Source organism: Babylonia areolata, chromosome 3, assembly GCF_041734735.1.
Source record: "Babylonia areolata isolate BAREFJ2019XMU chromosome 3, ASM4173473v1, whole genome shotgun sequence".
Classification (NCBI taxonomy): domain Eukaryota; kingdom Metazoa; phylum Mollusca; class Gastropoda; order Neogastropoda; family Buccinidae; genus Babylonia; species Babylonia areolata.
The window spans coordinates 23,441,941-23,466,701 of NC_134878.1; the positions used below are offsets into that span (position 1 = coordinate 23,441,941).

General features: G+C 40.6%; 1 protein-coding gene across 11 annotated transcripts in view; it reads left to right on the plus strand.

Annotated features, from left to right (window-relative positions):
• Nucleotides 1-24,761, plus strand: part of LOC143279854 (multiple PDZ domain protein-like) — a 190,890-nt gene that overhangs the window by 122,708 nt on the left and 43,421 nt on the right. The window lies entirely within an intron of this gene.

Genomic DNA, 24,761 nt, shown 5'->3' on the forward strand with positions numbered 1-24,761 from the left:
AGAAGGACAACTTCATTGGAAAGGTTGCCCTGGCTTAGCTCTTTTTTTTTTTTCTCTGCCTCCCAAGTCTGTATCACCCTCCCCTCCCCTCTGACTCCCATTCCTGTGTCTTCCTCATTTGGACAACTATGACTGATCAGGAAGTGTAGTGGTTCTTTTATGGGGGTCTTACTGGTTGGAGGGAAAGCAGGCAGTTGTATTACATGATAACTGCAGGACTAATAACCCAGTGGGAAAGGCCATTAGTTCATGCCAGCCACTGACAATAGGGCTGTGCAGGCAGGGAACCAGTTTAGTGCACATTACTCCATGCTGAAGGAGGCTTCACAGCCATTTTTCTCTGTCTCTCTGTCCTTTTTTTTTTCTTTTCTTTTTTCACTTTCTTTCCTTTTTCCTCTCCATAAGACTGCAACCTCACCTCTCTTTCTCCCTTGCAGTTTCTCTGTCTGTCTGTCTGTCTCTCTCTCTCTGTCTCTGTCTGCCTGTCTGTCTCTCTGTGTTTGTGTGTGATGTTTTGGTTTGTTGGGAAAGTGGCAGAATGGTCAGGAAGGTTATCTGCCAGTTCAGTGTCAGTGATGGTCTGGGTTTGAATTCTGGTCTCACCTTCTCCCCAAGTTTGACTGGAAAACTGAGCGTCTAGTAATTTGTATGAGATAATAAACCAAGGATCCATTTGCAGCACACATTTGGTGCACAGAAAAAGAACCCATGGCAACATACGTGTTGTCCTCTGGTAAAGTCACGTAGAAGAAATCCGATCTGATAGGTACACATATATATGTATATATATATATATATATATATATATATATATATATATATATATATATATATATATATATATATGTGTGTGTGTGTGTGTGTGTGTGCCATTTATTTTACATTGTCTATGCACAAGTGTATTTATGCACATCCTCACACACTCACTCACATTCACTCAAAACCCTGCCCTTTCCTTTGTAACATATTGTTTTGTACAGCTGTTGCATGCTTTTAGACTGTCTATAAAACCCAGGGGGTACAGATGCCCTTTGCAGATGAAGTAGTGATGGTGAGAAACAGATCAATGCCAGCATAGTACTGTGCAAATGCCTTGGCTTATATTTTGAAATTCTGTACATGTACATACATTATTCTTACTTGTCCACTGATTGATGAAATGTGCCTTAAAACAATAGGAAAAGTGATAAATTTAATGTGCACTGTGTAAAACCAGTATTTTCGTGGTGGTTTTATCTCTGGAGCTATTAATAGACTGAAGAATTGGGCCATTTTTCTTTCCTTCCTTCCCTCTGTATCCACTGTTTGGCTACACACTGTGAGGCTTTTGATAGAAGATAAAGACCAACAACAACACAAATCAAGTGGCCAGATTTGTAGAAAACACAAATATATGTCAGTAACAACAGACTGGAGTAATGGACATTTTACCATGTGACTTTTGTGATACTAAAAAGTTTGCATCCTCAGACCAGAGCTGCCTAAAGGGGTCAATGAGTGAAATAGCATCACACTCTAAAAATCTGGCAAATGGTAGATAATTACATGACCATGCATTAAACTGAACATATCTGTACATTAAAACAGTTATATTGCTTTAAACTGTCAGCCTGGCGCAACACAGGGTGCCACCATATTGGGCTTGGCTCTCCAGAAAGACAACAGAAAGTGGTCAACAATTACAGCACATGGACTGTGCATAAAGCCAGCGTCCAGGATTGCTAGGTTTAGATGTGAGAAACGATGGGTATTCTGTGATGCAAAATGTTTGCCTGTGACACTGATTGTTTTCCAAAACAGTGGCAGTCAAATCATCGTCTCTGCACTATGTTCTTTCTTCAATCAAAGCGGAGTTGGTAAACACGCTGTTTTGACATTGGCACTCACACAATTTTGATCTGCCTGAGTTGTTGACATTTCTGCAGCTCATTTTAACTGCTTCTGTACAGTTGGTTTCAAAATTATATGGAACGAAACTAAAATCTGTTCCAGAAAGGCAAACCACTTTGTGTCCCCTTTAGCAAAAGTGTGTGTCTTTTTAATACTGAAAAAAAAAAAAGGTTGAAAAACCGCTAACACACAGCAGTCCCCCAAAATGACAAAAAATGAATTTGTCCATATGATACAGAGATACTCCACTCATTCATCAGTGGCATCCTTGGAAGTGATAGGCGTTTTACCATGTACCATCTCACAACAACATAAGACAGAAGTAGTAGACATTTTACCATGTAACAGCTGTGATGACCTTACGACAGGCAGAAGTGGTAGACAGTTTATTGTGTACAATCTGCTACAACCTTACCCTGTACTGGCTGTGACAACCTTACCACAGATAGAAGCACTTGACTGATTATGATGTACCATCAGTGACAAACTTACCTTGGACAGAAGCAGTAGAAGTGGTAGACAGATCACCATGTACCATCAATGACAACCTTACCACAGACAGAAGCTGTAAACATTTTTACCATGTAGCAGCTATGACAACCATACCACAGACAGAAGGGCTAAAATGTTTGCCCTGTACCATCTATGGCAACATTACACCAACAGAAGTGGTAGACGTTTTGCAATATACCATCAGTGACAACATTAGTACAAATGAGACAGTAAAACATTTTGCTGTGTACCACCCATGACAACCTTATAAAAGACACAAATGATAAACATTCTTCCATGTACCATCAGTGTCAGCCATACAACAGATGAAGTGATAAACATTTTACTCTGAACCATTTGCAACAACATAACCACATACAGAAGCTGTAAACATTTTTCATTTGCCAGCCATGACAACATTATCACAGTTAGAAGCAGTAGACATTTTACCTTGTGTCATCAATGATAACCTCACTACAGACACAAGTGGTAGATATTTTACCACCAACCAGCTACGTCAACCTTACCACAGACAGAAACAGTTAATATTTTACTAGGACAACCTTACCACAGGTTGAAGTCGTAGACAGTTCACCATGTACAATCAATGACAATCTTACCACAGACACAAGCACTAGACAGTTTACCATGTACTATCAGTGACAACCATACCGATAAGAGGCAGAAGTGGTAAACAGTCCAGCATGTACCAACAATGACAACCTTACCACAGACAGAAGCACCAGACAGTTTACCTTGTACCATCAATGACACCTTACCACAAACATAAGTGGTAGATAGTTTACCTTGTCCATCAGTGACAACCTTTCCACAAATAGAAGCAGTAGACAGTTTACCTTGTACCATCAATGACAACCTTTCCACAAAAAGAAGCAACAGTTTACTATGAACCATCAATGACAACCTTACTACAGGTAGAATTAGTGGATAGCTTACCATGTACCATCAATGGCAAACTGACCACAGACATAAGTGGTAGACAGTTTACCATGTACCATCAATGACAACCTTACCATACACACAAGCAGTAAACAGTTTACCATGTACCATCAGTGACAACCTGACCACAGATAGAAGCAATAGACATACACATAAGCAGTAAACAGTTTACCATGAACCATCAATGACAACCTTACCACAGTCAGAAGTGGTAGACAGTTAAACATGTACCACCAATGACAACCTTACCATACATATAAGCAGTAGACAGTTTACCATGTACCTTCGATGACAAACCTTACCACAGTCAGAAGCGGTTGACAGTTTACCATGTACCATCAATGACAACCTGACCACAGATAGAAGCAATAGACAGTTTACCATGTACCATCAGTGACAACCTTACCACAGTCAGAAGTGGTAGACAGTTTACCAAGTACCAGCTATAGTCAGTGTGTGGTGAGGAAGGGTGATGTATTTGTGACATTCACTGGGAGAGGCAGCCAATCACACCGCAGCCATCTTTGCCGCTTCACTTGGCTAGGGGAGTTAATTGTCGTCTTTCTGCTGATCATTACAAGGCGGTAATGTGGGGAAAAACGTCCCCAAGTGTCGGCTCCTTTTTACAGCCATTGCCTAGGAGATTAGTCGCCTGGGGAGGATAGGTTCATTTGCAAATCCAGCCGTTGCCCGCTGCTTTCCTGGTAAGTGCGGTCTGGGTGTCGGTGCACATGGAGGCAGTCTAATTCTCCTTCTCTCTCGTGTCTCTGTCTCTTTCTCTTTCTGTGCTTCAGTTTATTTCTCTTTTTTTCTGTTACTTTATTTGTCTGTCTGTCTGTCTCTGTCGCTTTCTCTGTCTCTCTCTCTCTCTCTTTCACTCTCTGTGTGCAATTTTTATCAAAGTTGAGTAACCGTACTTGATTTTTACATATATGCTCCATTGTTATAGTGGTTGCAATACCAGTAGCATTATGGGAGCTGGTTATTTACTAGTCTGCCCCTCCACACACCCCCACACACCCACACCCCACCTCTCTCTCATTCATTTCCTTTTGTCTCTTTCTCTCTGTTTCCCTCATTCTTTCTTTCTTACCCTCTCATTCAGCCTCATGATTTGCCTTTACTCTCCCTCTCTCTCTCATTTCTGATATAATTTTCATTACACTTTTTACATGGTTGTCCCATTGGTTACACTTCAGCTCAACAGGGGGGTAGGCACAAAAGGAGAGGGGTTTTGATTGTGAAGGAAATGAAAATAATTCTGATCTGATGATAACTTGACCAGCAGTCAATTGTTGAATGACGGTTGGCGCCTGAGTGTTTTCCAGCATATTAATGCATGGTCATCCTTGATAAGGTGCTGAACATGCATACATGTATACCTATGTATTGAAGAAAAAAATGAAGAATATCTCTCTCTCTCTCTCTCTCTCTCTCAACAGTAAGATCTGTAAATAGAAAGGCATTTGTTTATAATAATATTAGTGCTCAGCAATGGTATGACCATTTTTCTAGTGTATTTGTAGGTAATGCTAATACTGAAACAGAAGATGAGGTAGTAGAGGAGGTTGGTGATTTTGAAGAACCTTGTTTTAATGACCCAATTAGCAGGCAAGAAGTGATTGATAGCATAAACAATTTAAAACCAGGTAAAAGTGCAGGCCCAGATAAAATATTGAGTGAAATGTTAAAGCAGGCAAATACAGATATTGTTGATTTTCTGGTGCTTTTATTTAACAGATGTTTCAATGATGGAATCTTTCCAACAGATTGGGCAAAATCGATTATCATACCTATTCACAAAAAGGGAGACCCAAATATTCCAGATAATTACCGTGGAGTTGCACTTACAAGTATCATTAGTAAAGTTTACACTTACATTTTAAATAGAAGATTAACTAAATGGGCTGAACGAGAAGAAAAGATTATTGAAGAGCAAGCTGGATTTCGATCAGGTTACAGCACCATTGACCACATTTTCACATTGTTTGCAATTGTACAAACACATTTATTAAAAAATAGAAAATTGTATGTTGCTTTTGTAGATTTTCAGAAGGCCTTCGACTCTGTGAATCGAAATAGTTTATGGAATGTGTTACGTAAAACTGGTGTTGATGGTAAGCTTTATATGGCACTGCGTGGTGTATATGATGCAGTTTTAGCGTGTGTACGTGAGAAGGGTGTATATTCAGATGTATTTGAGTGCCCACGTGGCGTAAAACAAGGATGTCTGTTGAGCCCTATGATGTTTTCGTTCTTTATTAATGAACTGGCAGGAGAGAGAACGAAAAAAGGAAGACATGGGATTCAAATGATCCCTGGGGCTGTTGAACTGTTTCTCATGTTATTTGCAGATGATGTAATTCTTTTGTCTGACACGGCCATAGGACTTCAAAATCAGCTGAACATATTAAAGCAAGAAGCAGATAGATTATTTTTAAAAGTTAATCTTGAGAAAACAAATGTAGTTGTGTTTAGAAAAGGTGGTTACTTATCTAGATATGAAAAATGGCACTATGGAACTGATGAAGTGAAGGTAACTAATGCTTATAAGTATCTTGGTATGATTTTTACAACTAAGCTGAGTTTGACAAGGACAGTAGCAGAAATTTGTAGAAAGGGGAAGAAGGGGGTTATAGAAATCTTAAGGTGTTTACGTAAGTTAGGCTCGATAGATTCATATATATTTTGGAAACTTTTTGATACTCAAATAGAACCAATGATAACATACAGTGCCGAAATTTGGGGACTTTCTGATAACAAAGATTTAGAAAAAGTACATACATTAGCTATTAAACGTTTTTTAAATGTTCCATTACATGCTTCAAATACTGTATTATATGGAGAAAGTGGTAGATACCCATTATACATTAAATCATGTGTGAAATGTATAAAATATTGGTTAAAATTAATAAGGCTACCCACATCGAGATTATGTAAGCAGGCGTATGAAATGTTAGTAAATGAACATGAGAGAGGGAAGGAAAACTGGGTATATTTTGTAAAGAAGACATTAACTGTAAATGGATTTGGGATTGTGTGGATGTGTCAGGGAGTTGGATGTGTAGAAGGATTTGTTTCAGAATTCAAAGATAGGCTAATTGCTTCATATAAACAGAATTGGCACGGTAAAATGGAAAGCACTGAGAAATATAGATGGTTTTATAGTTTTAAAAGTATATTTCAAACAGAAAAATATATCACAGTCGTGACAAACAAGTGGCACCGAACAAGTCTCGCTAGATTTAGAACGAGAACGATTGGTTTGAATGCTTATGAAAAGTGGTTTCAGACTGAGCCCTCGTTACTCTCCCCTTGTCCGATGTGCGGGCATTCAAGGGAGGATGAGTTACATTTTTTGTTTAGTTGTAAAGCTTATGACGATATTCGAGAAAAATGTGTTGTATTTAAAACAAATTCAGCAAAGTATGAAGATATTTTTGGAGTGCTTAATTTAAATCAGGAAACTTCACTACAGTCACTTGCAAAATATATTGCAGAAGCGAATAACATGCGACGAAAAAAAACTCAACAATAATAAAATAGTATCAGGTGTTGCTCATTGTGAAAAGTGAAATCTGTGTTGTCACTCTCATATGGAAAATATTATGTTATACATTTATATATGTTTTTGTTTTTATTTCTCTCTACATGCCATTACTTTGAATGGATGGTCGAACTGCACTTTGTTGCACAGATTGATTGATTTCGTTTTGGTTTTGGTTTTCATCAATATTATTACTATTGATGCATGTTGTTATTTGTATTATGAACCCCCATGTCATTAGGGCTGTAAAGCTATTGACATTAAAGTGTTCAGTGTTCAGTGTTCAGTGTTCTCTCTCTCTCTCTCTCTCTCTCTCTCTCTCTCTCTCTCTCTGAATCATACACACACTGAGTGCATATGTGCACACACGCATGCATGCTTGCAATCACCTACACCCACACACAGATGCAAGCACACACAGAAAAGTATTGCAGGCCTTAAGTCAGATTTTAAAGACATCACACATGTGTCACTGTCTGTGTGTGTGTGTGTGTACCCACAATATGTGCTTATACATATGCACTAAGGAGAGCTGGGAAATCTGTAAAGGGTGTATGATTTTTTTTTCTTAAGCGTCTGTGCACATATTTACTGAAGGAAGACTGTTTTTGATCCTGCTTTAAAAAAAAAAAAATCTTTTCTAAAGATACATGATCCAAAAAGCAGTAACTCTCAGAAGTCTGTGCAGTCTGGACAAGAGCTAATGTATGGTATTTGAATTTAGTTGCATCGTGAATTGTTGACATCAATTTGTTTACTCTGTCATGATGTAATTGTATCTAAGTTTCCTCAGCTGGTGTGCATAAAATGGTAACGTGAATTTAGAATATAAACCCAAGAAAAGACAAAGCTTGAAGCAAAGGAAGACTAAAAACCAGGATTGTTGACTTGAATGTGAAAACAAGTTGAGTCTCTGTGTGTTTGTTGTTTTATTACATGCTCAGTTATGATTTTGTGTAGCATTATTTATTACAGCTGTTGCCAACAGAGGTATTCAGAGCTGTTTCATGGTGAGAGATATTGGACAGATGAGTTAACAGGGAAGCCTAACAATGTGAATGAGGACTGGATGTGCTGGGCTGAGGATAGGGATGAAGATAATAGGGGATTTACAGGATGCATATTTGGGGTGAGGAGGGGAGGTGTGTGTGTGTGTGGGGGGGGGGGGGGGAATTGTGCCTTTTCCAGTGCTGCCATTTTCTGTGTTCTGCATTTATCATCTGCATCCACTTCCCCCTTCCTCCTTCTCTTCCCCCTCACTGCTGGCTGTGTTTGGCATCGTTTACATGTTTCCCTGTTTATGTGCTGTGGTGCCACTGTGTGCAGATGCACACACTTGCAGACAGTATCTGTACATACATAAAAAAAAATACTTATCCAGAAACAGTTTGTCAGTTTTTCATTCTGCTCTCTCTCTCTCTCCGTCATTAGGGCTGTAAAGCTATTGACATTAAAGTGTTCAGTGTTCTCTCTCTCTCTCTCTCTCTCTCTCTCTCTCTCTCTCTCTCTCTCTCTCTCTCTCTCTCTCTTTCACCTCCTCACTTCTCATTTTTCTTCTGTCTTCTCTTTCCCAATTTTCTGCTTGAACCTTCTTCCTTTCACTTGCTTCTATTTCCACACATCCCTCCCTTCTCTATCTCCCTCCCTCTTTATTCCCTGTTGTTCTCTCTCTCTCTCTCTCTCTCTCTCTCTCTCTCTCTCTCTTCTCTTACACACAGAGACACACACACAAGCACACACACACACACACACACACACACACACACACACACACACACACACACACACACACACACACTGTATGCACACAGTCATGCACATTGTTCAAAGCTTTTTCTTCTTCTTGTTTTTTTGTTGTTGTTTTTTTTTTTTTTGTTTGTTTTTGTTTTGTGTTGTTCCAGTGGTAAAGATAAACACATTCTATCTTTCATCATGAAGAAAATTGGATTTTTTAAATTGATGATAGGCAGATAAATTGAAACCCCTTCTTCTATCCATCTTTGAGAAATGACACCATCTTCTTGTTAATTTTGAAAATAATAGTGCAGTCCTAAAACTGCCAGAAACATGGGGGAAAATTAGAGGGTTCTTTTCTTCACATATTATATGTATCACGTCACTGCATGTCCACCTCCACAGTTCCCTTGCCCACCACCTCTCTGCAGCCATCATTCATGTTGTTTAGTGGTTGTGACAAAAAATGATTTAAATCCAGCACTTTTTTTTTGGTGAAAGGGGGGTGTGGAGTGAAGCAGCCTCCCCCAGTCCCCCTTTACCCAGCCAATGTTCCACACACACCCCTCCATACTCTACCAACTGTGAGAGTTGTGTTGGTTGGGTCAGAATCAATCTTTCTTACCCCTGGATCAATACGTCCTAAGGGGCCCTCCTCCTTGGCCTCCCGCCAGTGGAGACTGCAGTCTGGCGTGGTGGCGGCAGGATTACAGGCCAGGGGAAGAGGCGAGGGTATCTTCCCCCACCTTCCACTTTGCTTCTCCCTGTCGCAAAATGCTCTCGTCGCTGCCATCCTGCAGCCATGTTGGACGTGCAGGATAAGTTTGCGCAAAAACGGTAAGGGATTACTGACTGTGGGAGTGGTGTGGTGGGTTTGAATGGTGCTAGGAGGAAGAAGGAAAATCTGTGGCTGGTGTTTTCCTCCCCTTTTTGGTGTGTCTTCTGCTGTGTCTGGATAATATTTTAGTCTAATCAAGGACCTGCCATTTTTTTGTGTGTGTTTGTGTGCACTGCCGCTGCTGTTTAGTGTGTCTGAGACAGATGAATGATTGCACCGGGTGGAGATAGAGTACAATGCCAGCTGTGGTTTTTGCTTCGTTCTGCAGTCTGTGTGGGGAATAGCATAACTTTTTCCACCCGTGTGTGGATGATTGGCAAATGAGCTGGTATGTTTCTGCTATCATTTATACACGCACAGCCTGCCCCTTTTCTCTGATTTTTTGACATTTTCATGCACTGCAGGTTGACAATCACTGAATGTAAAAACCATGATAAGAATTGTTTTTATTGTTTCTGTTCAGAATGGAACTTGATGCTGAATGCTTACAGAGGCAGACTGACTGTGAGCAGTGTTCTAGCAGTGTCAGCTGTCTGTTTGGTTTTGTTTTTGTTTGTTTTTGGTTTTTTGTCAGGACAAGGTGTGTGTTGATTGGACAGTTTCTGAGTGTTTGGACTTTTCATGGTAGCCTGCATTTTAAAGGTCAAAACTGAGCAGTTCACTGCAAAGCTCTCGATTTTCTTTTCCTCTTTCTCAGTTTTTTTGTTTGTTTTTTTTGTTGTTTTTGTTTTTTTCACTTAGATTTCGTGTTTGTGTCAAGACCTTAAAGAGAATTGACATGTTTAATCCTTGGAATTTATTTGGTTGTTGGTTAGACTTCAGATAGGACTATCATTTGAACATGAACTGTCAGGGTGTTTTTCTGCCCTTCCTTCATGCCCTGCCAGTGGCATCACTCACTCTCAGCTCATCCCATCCCCACAGCACACAGATTTTGGGGGGACTTGTTCTATATCAGTTATGGCACCAACAATCCACATAAAAAACTGTCAGTGTCAGGCTGACATGAGCCCACAAAGCAAAGGAGACCCTGCATTGCCACTGATCACTTTAGTGTTGTCCTGTTGTGCTTGTTCTGATTGGACATAAGCAGGGAACAGCCTGCTGAGCCCCCAACTATGATAGACACTGCAGAGTCAGACTGAATGAGCATTATTCCATCCCTCCAACAACCACCCTTGTGTCACTGCCGACTTAGAAAACTTTGTCGTAAATTCAGCACTGTATTGGAAGTTGATTGGAAGGCAAGGTTTGTTGAATAGAGGGGTGTGGGGGTGGGGGGGTGTATTAACATAGTGAGAGAGACCCTCTTGAAACTTGCGGGAAAAGATAGTTTCCAGAATTAGCCAAATCTAAATCAAAGCAGATTAAAAAATAAAAAAATAAAAAAAAGTTTTAATTGTCTCATGCACAGTCTATTGCAACATTTCTAGCTGGCTGTCAACTCTTGTCTGTCTTTTAAGCCATCTTTAATAAAGAATTGAAAGTGAAAACTTACTATAAAGGAAACCCCATTATGTTGAGCCGAGATTTTACCACAGAGCTTTTATGTACTTTATGTCCAGGATCATTTTAAGTACTTAGAAATTGAGTCGGCAAGTCTTGCATACTAACAGCACAATATTTTCTAATTGCTGTGTTATTGTTGTTAGTTTTAATTGCATAATTAAGCAACAAATCTGCTTGATATTTGTAGGAAACCTCATAAATATAACATTTAATTAGTGTGCCAAATTTGAGGGTTCTCAGTATATGTTGTGTTTGATAACAGACAGGCTGAAATTTATCTGTGCACCCTTATAGGGAAGGTATTATGTACGTAATGTGTATACGCATTGATCCATTACACATGAAAAAGCACTCACAAAGCACACACAAAACATATGCATAGGGCCTGTACACACACATACAAACACAACTGGTGCACATGCTACACATTTCTACATCTATACATCAGACACATGCATGCACACTCTAAACTCACATACACCCAGAACTTGCACACATGCATGCACTCTTTCATGTGTGCACTCATGCACATGCATACACACACACACACACACACACACACACACACACACACACACACACACACAAAGTCAAAACTACAATACTACATAGACCACATGACTGTAGCATGAAGGAAGACACTGATCATTCATACTTTTTATTCAGCAAATTGTTAGTGCGAGTCACTTCACTCAAGGCTGTCTGTCTGTCCACCCCCTTTCCCTACCAATCCTGTTGGCTGAACTTTTTCTCTGTTATCATTGGTGGTATGATCCAAAAGAGAAAAGGTCAGACTGCCCATTACTTTGCACTCTGTGAGGGAGTCATTGTAGGATTGGTATGTCCCTCTGTCTCTTTCAGTGGGACATGAAATCCACCTTTCAGAACCAAGCAGACTGACATGAGGCACACTGACATTTTCTGATGTCTTCAGCACAATGGCAGTTTTGGAGCAGCAGATCCATTGCTAAACAGTGAATTTCAGTTACATGGAACGTTCAGAATGGCCACCTGGTGCAGAGGCAGTTAACAGAGTTAAAGAAGGAAACGAAGTGTAGAGGCGGGCAGTTGGTTAGCTCGGCTTCTCATTCATCTTTAACTTGCTCTCACTCAGCCACACCCTCAATATTATGTAATAATTATGTAATCAATTTTATGTGGGTTTTCAACAGTGAACAAATCAAAAGTTCAAAAAAAAAAAAGGGGGTTTGGAGTATTTTTCAAAGCTTTTAGATTTTAAACATCAAAGTAGCAACAAACATACAAAACCAGAGAGACAGATGCAAAGACATAGAGGGAGAGATTCTATTTGGACAAAACAGTTACAACCATTACTTTTACTTAAACAGGCATTGTGTTCACCCCCAGTCACAAATTAGCTAAACTCTGAACAAGCACTCGCACTCTCTCTCTCTCTCCTTCTCTCTCTTTCTCTCTTCCACTCACAGACTATTCCTACTGAACACAAAAACTCCACACCTGATAACAGTTCAAAGTGATAATTAAAGATATTCAAGTAGCATATGAACTTGAGATCATCATTGTGGAAGCGTTTTCCAAACAGGAATGAGAGATAACACAGACGCATGCATGCATGCATGCACATGCACACAGAAGAGTGGGTAACTTTGATATTATATGAACACTGGAGTGGACATAAATAGTAGATATGTTGGTGATGGGTGGGTGCCCGAAAACAGTTTTGGTTACCTGATTTTAGTAGTGATAGTCTCAACCAGACACACACACACCACACACAGCAAGCACATACCCCCCCCCCCCCCTGCCCCCACACACACACACACACACTCACACACACACATACATGTGCCTTTTTACACATGCATACACACACACACATTCTCTCTCTCTCATTCTCTCAAACACACACTGCATACCTGTTACTCTCATGCATGTCTGCTTGTAGTTGTAGATATATGCAATCTGTTGGGTGGGGGGGGGGACCTACAAGGTCAGCATTTTGTAAGTTGCGGGGGGGGGGGGGGGAGTTGCGCGCGAGGGAGGGTAGATTGGAGAGGGTGGGGGAACAGACGAGTTCTAATACTACTAGCTCACTCCATGCATGTAATGTGTCCACTTGCTCTGCACAGAGCAGTGTACATAAAAAGTGTGAATAAGTGTAGCCTTCTGCACCCAGCACAAATGTGTGGCAGTGTGCACATCTTTTTTTCTCTCTCTCTTTAGCTGAATGCTGTGAGGTTGTTGTTTTTTGTTTTCTTTTTTGTTTTTTTCCCTAATGAACACAAACAGCTTTGAATTAAGTTACCTTTACATAGGACGGGATTGTTGACATGATGTGGGGGAAAAAACCCCAGTTCATCTTTGTTTACCCTTCTTCACTTGTCTGCAACATTTTCAGATTGGCACGCTGTGTGTCATTGTGTGTGTGTGTGTGTGTGTGTGTACACATATGTGTGCATTTTGGCATATTTGTATGTGTGGAAGTGTGTGTTTACAGAAGCACGTGTTTGTGCATGCATGCGTTTGTGTAGGAGAGAAATGTCTGAACATGTGAAAACATAGAAATGGTCTTAAATACCAATTATTTTCTGTTGCTGTTGGTGCTATTATATAACAGAATTGATCATATGAAGCTGTATTAGATGAAGGAACCTGTGAAATTAAGGTCCCTTCATGTTCAGGGTCAAAGGTGAGAGATGCAAAGTGTGAAAGAGATAATGTTAGTATGGCCTAATCTTTTCTTGGGAGGGGGGAGGGGAGAGGGTTGAGAAAAGCTGATTGATGATAAGCCAGATTACCTCTCTGTAGAAATTATGCAGAGTGGTGTGCATCAGGCTGAACAAGGGCTGTTTCTTCAGCTTTTCACTTTACACACCAGTAGCAGCAACAGCAGCATCAGCAGGCAGAGCGGGGGAATGAAATAGCTCATTACCTCCTGGACATTCGGTTAGTGAGGTAGGTGATCAGACTGATAAGGCGTAAGTACACCAGAGCCTTGAAGACCCTGGAGGTTGTTGTAAGGTGAGTGGCTTTATTTGTTGAATCAATGGAGGAGGGGAAGAGAAAGGATGAAAAAAGCTCCCCTGGTTAGTCTCTGTGTATGTGGGAAAAGGGAGGTATGTGGTTGCGAGGGTTGTTGTGTGTGAGCGTGGGTGGATACCAGTGAATTGATACAATGTGGGTGTTGATGGGCATGTGGGGGGTGGCTGGATGGGTTTGTTGCTCTAGAGAATATGGAGCGGGAGAATAATGTATGTGAGCTAAAGCACTTGCAGTACATGATGTTAGTGTTTGTGATCTCTTGAGCAGTACTGTTGTGATTGGATTTGTCTACAACAGCTACCAGTTGGGAAGATGTATGTGGTGCAAGTAACCAGAATACAGTTGGACTTCAATCAGGATAAGGATTTTGTTGTTTTTGTTTTTTGGGGTGGGGGTTGTGGATGATGAATCATTCTAGATGGGAAATGGATTAAGATGATTGTTTAGGTGCATTCAAGAAGGAGCCCTTAAGGAAAAGGCCATTAATTTCTATAAGGGGAAAAAAAGCCATGTGCATCATTGAAAAAAGGGAGTAAAGTATAATGTCTGAGAGGGGAGGCTTTTTCAGTGGAAAGGTTTCAAGGGATAGTTGCTTTTGTAAACACATTAAATCAGTGTGTATAGTACCTGAGTCACTTGTGTTGTACTGGGCCAGTGTGGTGACTTCAGTTGAGTGTTAGTGCATTGGTAAAATGTTCTTTCTGCATTTTAAAAACCTTTATTTCCTTTAAAGAATAACTGTATGAATAGGGAAACTGATACCATGTATTAAAAGGGAAGAAACACTTGGTAAGTTTCCTTTTCCCCAGTTCTGAATGAAGTATCAGATTCTGAAACGTATGTTTAGTAGTGATACATGCTGTACAGAAATTGAATTGTTCATACTTCCATCACCTAGGATAGCTTGAGAAATACAAAGACCAGCAGTGTTGATCAGAAAAATTTTACAACATGCTTAAAGTGAATTTACAAAGACCAGTGTGTAACTGAATGACAATGTTCAACATTTGACTGCCCATTCTAGCCCATAGTGCATTCTGCTCTGAATAGGAGTCAGTTAAAGCTGAAAAATTAATTGTAAGAAGTGTTGATGGTACTGAAACTCAGTACCTCCAGTCAGTCCATTGTGGGCAACCACAGTATCTTCAGTGCCACTAAGGTGTTAGCAGCCCTAAATGTCTTATCTGAAATGTTAGTTGTCCAAAATATGACATGTCTGAAGTGTCCATTATACATAATGTCAAAATTTAAATGTCAGGTGTGTGAAGTGTCAGATATTAAAAACTAAAAAAGTGACCTGTCTGAAGTGTCAGCAGTATAAATATCAGTTCTCAATATTGCTAAGTGTTGAACAGAAGTGATGAAGTGTCAGCTGTCAACAATGTCAAGTTTTAAAAATTTTACGTGTGATGCCTGAAGTGTGGTCCAAAGTGTTCTGAGACATCTGCTGTTCCAGATGTCAGCAGTGTGAAGTTGAAACAGTTCAAAGTGCTGAGGGTCTGAAGCCTGTGATGTGTAAGCTGTGAGTGTCAGTAAGTGTTGGCTGTCAGAGACAAGGGAAGTACCTGCTGTGTGTCAGCAGTCTGCAGTGTGAAGCAAAGCCTGTCAGTGTGGGAAAGCAACCCCAGCAGTAGGTTACAGGCTTTTGTGGGTGTGCTTTCACAGTCCAACTTTTTATTCCCACCATATAGACAATACATGCTTGGTATACTCCTGTTTTCACAATCCACTGAAGATTGGCAATGGATCACAGGTTGTTTAATGTGCATGTTGGATCTTGTGCACACATGACAAATGCATGGAAGTGGTTATGGCATTGGCAGGTCTGCGCAAGTGCAGACACATATTGACAATAATTCACCTATCTAAGCACATATGATAGTGCCAAGATTTGAAGTATGACTATTCAGAATACTCCGGATGCAAGTCTAGTGCATTTCCATTCAGCCAGTGTGCCTGCTGTTAGCAGTCCTTGTGGTAAAGAAAATGTCCTACCATACCAGACATAGTTTGTATTGATTTTATGATGCATTTGGCAGATACTGACCTTTTCTCCCCAACATCCAGTATTTCCCAGATCTTCTTTGACCACCGCCACCACCACCGCCACCCCCTCTCCGTATTTCCCACATCTTCTTTGACACCCCCTCACCCCCCACCACCTCCCCCCCTCTCTCTGCCTGTCTCCATCGTGTTCTCACCTAAAGTAAAGGTTGCCATCTTGGCAGTGTCGGAGTGTTGGGAAACTAGATTAGAGCTCTGGTGGCAGGATATTGGAATGTTGATTCCTTCCAGGGACTGTCTGTGGGAGTTAGCAGCCGGGCATGAAAGGATTCCACACAGTGTTGCATTGACACTGTTCTAAACATGACACCTGTGAGTCCTCTCTGCTCCATTCCTGTGATGCTAGTGGTGTGTTGTGCTTCCTTCAAAAAGGGTTTCTCTGCAGGTTACATGACTTTTGTATTATTAATATTATTGTTGTTTTTACTTCTGTTTATTGATAGTATTTATCTGTTTCCAGCTGTCAGGTGTTTACAATATTGGTGTGTTCATCATTGGTCAGTTTTAAGGATTTCATGGATACGTTAACTGTGTTTTTAATTGGGATTGTAAGCTGTGTTGAAAATAGGCACTTTTATTTCCAGTTACAATGTACAGATATCAAGACTGCTGGGGAAATGAGACTGAAAGATAGGAAATTTATTATTGATGATCGAACATATGTTCAGTGTTGTTGTTGTTTTATTTGTGTGTGTTTTTCCTCTCTGGTTTCTACATTCACTTATATTTCCTTCTTTGACACTGTTTTTCTGCACTGGCCCACACTTTTCTCTTCTGTGAATGGTATGTGAGGAACAAACGAATCAAAACTGCAACCACCAGTGTTGATTGAAACCACACAACTTTCTTGTCAGAGTATAATTTTGCCAATAGAGTATAGGCTGGGACACAGAGAAGAATAGTGCCTCTGTGTGAAACCACTTATTCTCAGGATCAAGTGTTTATGATTCATTAGATGCAATTTGTTAAACAAATAGTATTGATCGGCACTGCAGATGTTATGCAGCTTCGCATGCTCTTGTATTGCGGTGTGTCGCTCTCTGTGTGTGTGTGTGTGTGTCTTTGTGCAAGTGCAGGAAGGTTTGTGTGCGTGTGTCACAATGCATGTGTGTGTGTGTGTGTGTGAGTGAGAATATTTTCACCAGTCAGTGAAATTTGTCAGATGAGAGTTATGATCTTCAACAACACTGTGTTGCACATAAACCTTGGTAATGTTTTATATGAAAGATTTATAAATAATTTAAGAGAATAGTTTATGAATTGTTTTTTCAACTGGATTCTTCATAATACAAAAATATTGGGGAGAAATAATATGTACGCCTACATGATAAGCAGGGACCTGTAAAAAACTGCTTTGCCCCTACATCACCATCAGGCAAAACTAGTTATGTGGCTACAGGTGCAAAAGAATACATGCATGCAAACATCTCAGCTGTTTGTTTCTACAGCTCTGTTGAACCATTCATGCATATGGCCACAATTATTGGTGCGTGAAACTTAGGGCGCTGATGTGTAACTTCAGGGCAGCCAAACAACGGACGCAGTGATTTCTGGAGCCACTTACAAAGCATGTTCTCCCCTTTTCTGATGTGTTTAGTTTTATTAATGATTTTTTTTTTCAATATAGTTTTTGTTTACTTTTAGTTTCCTCGATTTGTGTGTGTGTGTGTGAGATAACTTACACAGTGAAATGTGATAATAAAGGAGAATAGCACTCTCATTTGCATTTTGATGATCTGTTTTAAAGCACAGAATCCAACATAGGAATCCAGCAAAAACCTCTTACTAGCAACAAGGGGATAATATACAGAGCATAAAATCTAACATGCTTAAGAATCTAGCCACAGAAACCATTTTGGTGAGAAAAATCGAAAGGGCTTTCCAGATTACACATGTGGATCGATGGTTAATGGAGATTGCGGCTAGGCATTGTACGCCTTCCACAGAAGAATACTTAATGCCTTGTGAGACAGGGAGAAAACCTGTCTGTTGTGTTGGAGATCGGCAGGCAGTGCACCCAAAGGAGGGTCTGTAGTAAAATTGAAAGATTTTTTCACTGTACGTTCCACAGAGTCTGTAAAGGTATGGTGATAATGTTTTGGTTCCGTAGTTTCCTATTGCTTTTGTGTTTTTGGTATTTTTATTTATATCATCTCAGTAAATCTGTTTGATCCATTACAGTTTTCAAAGGGATTTTTTTTTTTAATCAACTTGGGACTTATGTGTCCAGCACAAAGGTTTTGTTATTTACACCACCTACTCTTTGAAGTAGGGTTGTTTTTGTGTATAGAGCAGACTATAAATTTCAAGGATTCACAAACAGAATTGTTAATATGCTGAACTTTTGTGTGTGAAAACAGATATATTTCTATGGACTATTTTGTTACTATTTACCACATATTTGTGGTGTGATTCCCCCCCCCCCCTTCCCCCCCAAAGTTAAGGTAGTTAGTGAAATAACACATTTCAGAATTTTTTCATCTACAGTCAGATAAAGCAGTTTTGATAGGTATATGATTAATGTGGTTTGCGTCAGAACCTGTGTATCATTTTGTTAAATGTAAAGTGAAACTTTTAAAGTTTCCTTTGCACATGAAATAATGTAAATGGCTTCTGATTTTACATTAATCAGCCACATTGAGAATTAATCACACACACACACACACACACACACACACACACACACACACTCATATAATGATATATATATATATGTGTATATATGTCTTATTCAGTATAATGCAGCCCACTGTCTTTGTCCACACTGATAACCTGTGCTCAGAAACCTGTTCAAGAGAAATATATTACAAGCTGAAAATCCATATCGTTAAGAGAGCATTTTTAGATGAGGATTATCACATGCATTACTATGGCTTTTTCCTTGATGGACATGCACAGAGCATCATAAAGTAAACTGAATTTTAACGATTCACTGTTCTTCACATTAAAGATGCCACATTTGTTTTATTATTCATGTGGGACTGCAGTGACATTGCCCAAAGCGGTCATTAACTGAGTGCTTTGCAGGTTTTAGTTCGGTTGTGTTCAGTTTCTAGAACCATCACTGTTGACATCTCATGACCTGCTCCTTGACCCCCAGAAATATTTTACGAATTAAATGAAGTAGAAAGATAAATCAAAGGGCCATTGAGTAGGGTGGGCATGGTAGAGATGATTTGTACGTTTTTTGTTTTGTTATTTTGTTGTTGTTGTTTTTTTGTTTAGAAACTGAAGTAGTTTGATTCTCTCTCTCTCTCTCTCTCTCTCTCTCTCTCTCTCTCTCTCTCTCTCTCTCTCCTCTTCGGATGGAACATGCAGAGAATGAGGATAGGAAAGAGGTATTCAGTCAGTGATCATTAAACCCTTTGTTGAATTTTTCAATTAAAATAAAAGTTTCAATTAATTAAATTTTAGATTAAGAACCAATAACTGTGATTGTATACAACTCCCCCACTGAATTTTTCTAAAATTCATTCTTGTAATCACTGCTCTCTGAGACATAGTTTCTAAGAAAACCTGTTTATTCTGTTACTTTTGGTGTAATTTATGAAATACTTGTGATTGACAGACACTGAAGCAAAACTGAAGATAAAGAGACTAAAAAAATTAAATGAATGTGATGATGCTTTGGATAATTATGTTGGTGAGTGTGAAGACGCCTTAAAAAAAGGGCTAATGGCGGTGGCATAATTCAGAAGAGGAGCGAAAAGGAGGAATTAGATCTGGCTGTGGCTGATGATTTGTTATTCCGTCTATTGATTTTGCATCCCTCGCCATTGCCTCTATCCCATGCAGGCCTTCAGCGCCCTGTCTCCACTAGCCAGCCAGCGGTGTGGTGACAGTTTTCTGTGCCACACAGATGTGAAGGTTTGTAGGAAAGGAAACTTCTGGTCACCTCTGGTTCCATTTTCAGTTATAATGAGGATATCTTAGAATGTGAATTGGAATGTGTGTGTGTGTGTGTGTGAGCGTGCATGCTTGCACATATGTGTGCAAGAAATATGTATGAGAGATGCGGAAGGATACATCAGCAAGTTTGTATGTTCATTTGTAAATTTACTCTGGGGAGGAGGGGATTGCTGGAAGGTATTTTATGTGTTAGTGTAGGTGTGTGTGTGTGTGCATGCATGTGTGTGTGTGTGTGTGTTTGTGTTCTAAATATTTCAGAACAGAAATTAAGGCAGACTGTTGGAATTGTGTTTCCCAAATACCAGTATACTTTTGAAACTACTTGTGGCAGAGAAAAAAATTGTATCCGCTGACAGACAGTAATGTAATTAGTCATTTGGATGAGACAATAAATCGAGGTCCCGTGTGCAGCATGCACTTAGCGCACGTAAAAGAACCCACGGCAACAAAAGGGTTGTTCCTGGCAAAATTCTGTAGGAAAATCCACTTCGATAGGAAAAACAAATAAAACTGCACACAGGAAATTTTTTTTTTTTTTTTAAAGGGTGGCGCTGTAGTGTAGCAACGCGCTCTCCTTGGGGAGAGCAGCCCAAATTTCGCACAGAGAAATCTGTTGTGACAAAAAGAGAAATACAATACAATACAATATCACTAATGAAGAGTGTCACAAGAAAGGCAGATGAACTTTGACACAAAAATACATCACCATCCAGTGAACTTTACTGTCTGTGTAATAAAACTTTAATGCATGCAATTCTACACAATTTAGACATTTTAACAACTTGTGGATCTCTTAAGCAGATAAAGCAGTGTTAACGCAGCAGTTTGGATATTAAGTCAACAGTCTGTGGATTTGTGCATGGAGCAAATCCTCCATTATTCACATACCAGTTCAGGCACAACATCAGCTGATTTCTGGTTTCTCAGTGTGCTTGTACTTGTGTTTGCAAGACCAAAAAATTCTTCCTTCAAATCCTTCCCCAGTTTCCTGTTTTATCCATCTCAACTCCCCCCACTCCCCCACACCCTTCTCCCCTCCCTGCTGTCTGCTCCTCCTTTCTCACCCCATTTTCACTCCACCCCTCCATGTCTCACCTATCTCTATCCTTCTCTCTGTCCCCCTTCTCCCCCCATCCCCCCCCCTCTCTCCCTCCCCCTACCACTGTGCTTCCCTCCCTCCCTTTCCTGTACAGAAAGATTGGCCCTATACAGTCAGTTGACAAAGTTGGAAACACACCCCCTCTCCACCCTTCCCCCTGCACACCAGACATGTCCCCTGCTTTCACTTGTTATGACACTGGTGCAGGAGAGCCCTCAAATAAAGGGCCTGACATGTGGGGATGATGGGGGAATTCACACAATGCACAACCATCGATTGGCTTCAGAGTTGGGCCAGGGAAAGATATCAGTGATGAAAGATGTTTATCACCAATAAGGGGTGTGTGTGTGCTTTGTCTCTGGTGTGTGTGTGTGTGTGTGTGTGTGTGTGTGTTTCTAGTGACATATATTGCAGAATGAACAAAATGTACTCATATAATGCATTGCTATTGATTAGTGAAGGGTGAGGGACTGGTGAGAAGAAGAAAAAATACTGGCGGGGGCTGGCGTTGTGGGAAATCAGGTATGTGTGCTTACATAACGCATTGCGATCGATTAGAGAGGAGAGGGGAGGGATGATTGAAGAACATCCCATGTGTCTGGCATGGGAGGGGTGGTATGCGCTGAAGTCAAATGAGTGTAGGTGGAGAGAGGTTGGTGGCCAGAAACTGGACAGAATGTCTTGCCAGATTGTGTGGAAGTGGGAGTGAGATTAAACATCTGTTTACACGCTACAGGTGAGGGTAACGAGTCTGTGCCACTGTCCAAAGGTATTGCATGGCAAGAAATTGGATTTCATGCCACTGTGGATTTTTTCTGTGCAGTGTTTTGGTCCTCTCTGCCTGGGTAAATACATGGTTGCAGGAAAGGCTGGTTTGTCTCACTGTTTGTGTGTGAAGTTGATGCTTTTGAAATATTCTTGTTCAGTCTGGTTGTTGTCTCCAGTAGGGATGTTGGGAGCTCTTCCAGTGTAAAAAGTATCCCCATCGTCTGTGCTGGAAATTTCTTTTCTACTGCACTCTTTGTTTCAGACTTTTTCTTTCTGTCATCTCTTCCTTTGTTATTTTCCTTCCAGCAGGTCTTTTCAAACTTCTAGAAAGTCTTGATTTTTTTTTCTCTCTTTTTTTTTCTGGACTTGAAAGTTGGGTACTCTGTGTTAAGCTGTTTTCTTCTTCTTGTCTTTTTTTTTTTTTTTTTTTTTTTTATTCTTTCCTTTTCTTTAGTCCATGCTCTTTTTGATTTTATTTTTTATTTGTCTTTGTACTGCAAAGGGTTCATATGTTTGTGTGTGTAATCATCAGATGTGGTGGTGTATGACCAAAAGGAGATTGATAGATTTAAAGTAGAAAGTGATCACCTCTGTTTTTGTTCTACAAGTTGTGCATTGAACAAACAAAAACTATTGTGCAGGTTAGCATGGTTTAGACATCAGTTGTAATCATCTGCTTTCATCAGTATTTCTTCACAGCTGTTACCATGGTTTATTTCTGATTTGTTAACCCTTCTTTCCCTTACCCCTCTCCTTTAACTTCATCCATCCTTTTTTTTCTCTCAGCCACAACAGTCACCACCCCAGCCACTCTAACTCCAAAAAGCAGAGCTGTTAGCTTTGTATTGGCGTGTGTTTGTTTTAGGTTGGTCTTTATTAGTTGGTTAAATTTTGTGCTGGACATTTTTTTCTTTCCTCACAAAGTTTTGATTCTTGTTCCATGGGGGTCACGGTAGTTGGACCGAAGGTGCCAGTCAGTTTTCTGACTTGGTATTTGCTGTAGATGGACAGTTATGTGTTCACAGCTTTCCCCAGTGTAACACGAAATTGTTTTTTGTTTGCATTTGTGAGTGTGCACTTTTGCATGCTTTATTGTAGTGTATTTGTTTGTGTTTGTATGTGCCTCATATGTATCACACGTTTTCAAGAGTTACATCAGATGGGTGTTGCAATGTATGTATTGCAGCATTAACATATGTTACAGTAGTATTGGTATGTGTGTTGCAATGTGAGTGCTGTAAGTGACTTTCATGTCTGTTGCAATGTTATGTTATTTGTACAGTGACTGAGGTGTGTGTTGCAATGAGTATGTTGCAGTTTCACCATCCATGTGTTGATATAGTGCCTGAGGTGTGTGTTGCGCTGTGTGTGTTGACATCACCATGTGTTGATGCAGTGACTGAGGTGTGTGTTGCGCTGTGTGTGTGTGGACATCACCATGTGTTGATACAGTGACTCAGGTGTGTGTTGCGCTGTGTGTGTTGACATCACCATGTGTTGATGCAGTGACTCAGGTGTGTGCTGCGCTGTGTGTGTGTGGACATCACCATGTGTTGATACAGTGACTCAGGTGTGTGTTGCACTGTGTGTGTTGACATCACCATGTGTTGATGCAGTGACTGAGGTGTGTGTTGTGCTTTGTGTGTTGACATCACCATGTGTTGATACAGTGACTCAGGTGTGTGTTGGGCTGTGTGTGTTGACATCACCATGTGTTGATACAGCGACTCAGTTGTGTGTTGCGCTGTGTGTGTTGCAGCATCACCATGTGTTGATAGTGACTCAGGTGTGTGTTGCAGCATCACCATGTGTTGATACAGTGACTGAGGTGTGTGTTGCGCTGTGTGTGTTGACATCACCATGTGTTGATACAGTGACTCAGGTGTGTGTTTTCTGTGTGTGTTGCAGCATCACGTTGTGTTGATACAGTGACATAGGTGTGTGTTGCACTGTGTGTGTTGCAGCATCAAGTTGTGTTGATACAGTGACTGAGGTGTGTGTTGCACTGTGTGTGTTGACATCACCATGTGTTGATACAGTGACTGAGGTGTGTGTAGTACTGTGTGTGTTGACATCACCATGTGTTGATACAGTGACTGAGGTGTGTGTTGGGCTGTGTGCATTGCAGCATCACCTTGTGTTGATACAGTGACTGAGGTGTGTGTTGCACTGTGTGTGTTGACATCACTATGTGTTGATACAGTGACTGAGGTGTGTGTTGCACCGTGTGTGTTGCAGCATCACATTGTGTTGATACAGTGACTGAGGTGTGTGTTGCACTGTGTGTGTTGCAGCATCACATTGTGTTGATGCAGTGACTGAGGTGTGTGTTGCACTGTGTGTGTTGACACAGTGTCTGAGGTGTGTGTTGCGCTGTGTGTGTTGACATCACCATGTGTTGATGCAGTGACTGAGGTGTGTGTTGCACTGTGTGTGTTGACATCACCATGTGTTGATGCAGTGACTGAGGTGTGTGTTGCACTGTGTGTGTTGACACTGTGACTGAGGTGTTGTGTTGCACTGTGTGTGTTGACACAGTGTCTGATGTGTGTGTTGCACTGTGTGTGTTGACACAGTGTCTGATGTGTGTGTTGCACTGTGTGTGTTGCAGCATCACCATGTGTTGACACAGTGTCTGAGGTGTGTGTTGCACTGTGTGTGTTGACACAGTGTCTGATGTGTGTATGTTGCAGCATCACCATGTGTTGACACAGTGTCTAAGGTGTGTGTTGCACTATGTGTGTTGCAGCATTACCATGTGTTGACACAGTGTCTGAGGTGTGTGTTGCACTGTGTGTTGACAGTGTCTGAGGTGTGTGTTGCACTGTGTGTGTTGCAGCATCACCATGTGTTGACACAGTGTCTGAGGTGTGTGTTGCACTGTGTGTGTTGACACAGTGTCTGATGTGTGTGTTGCGCTGTGTGTG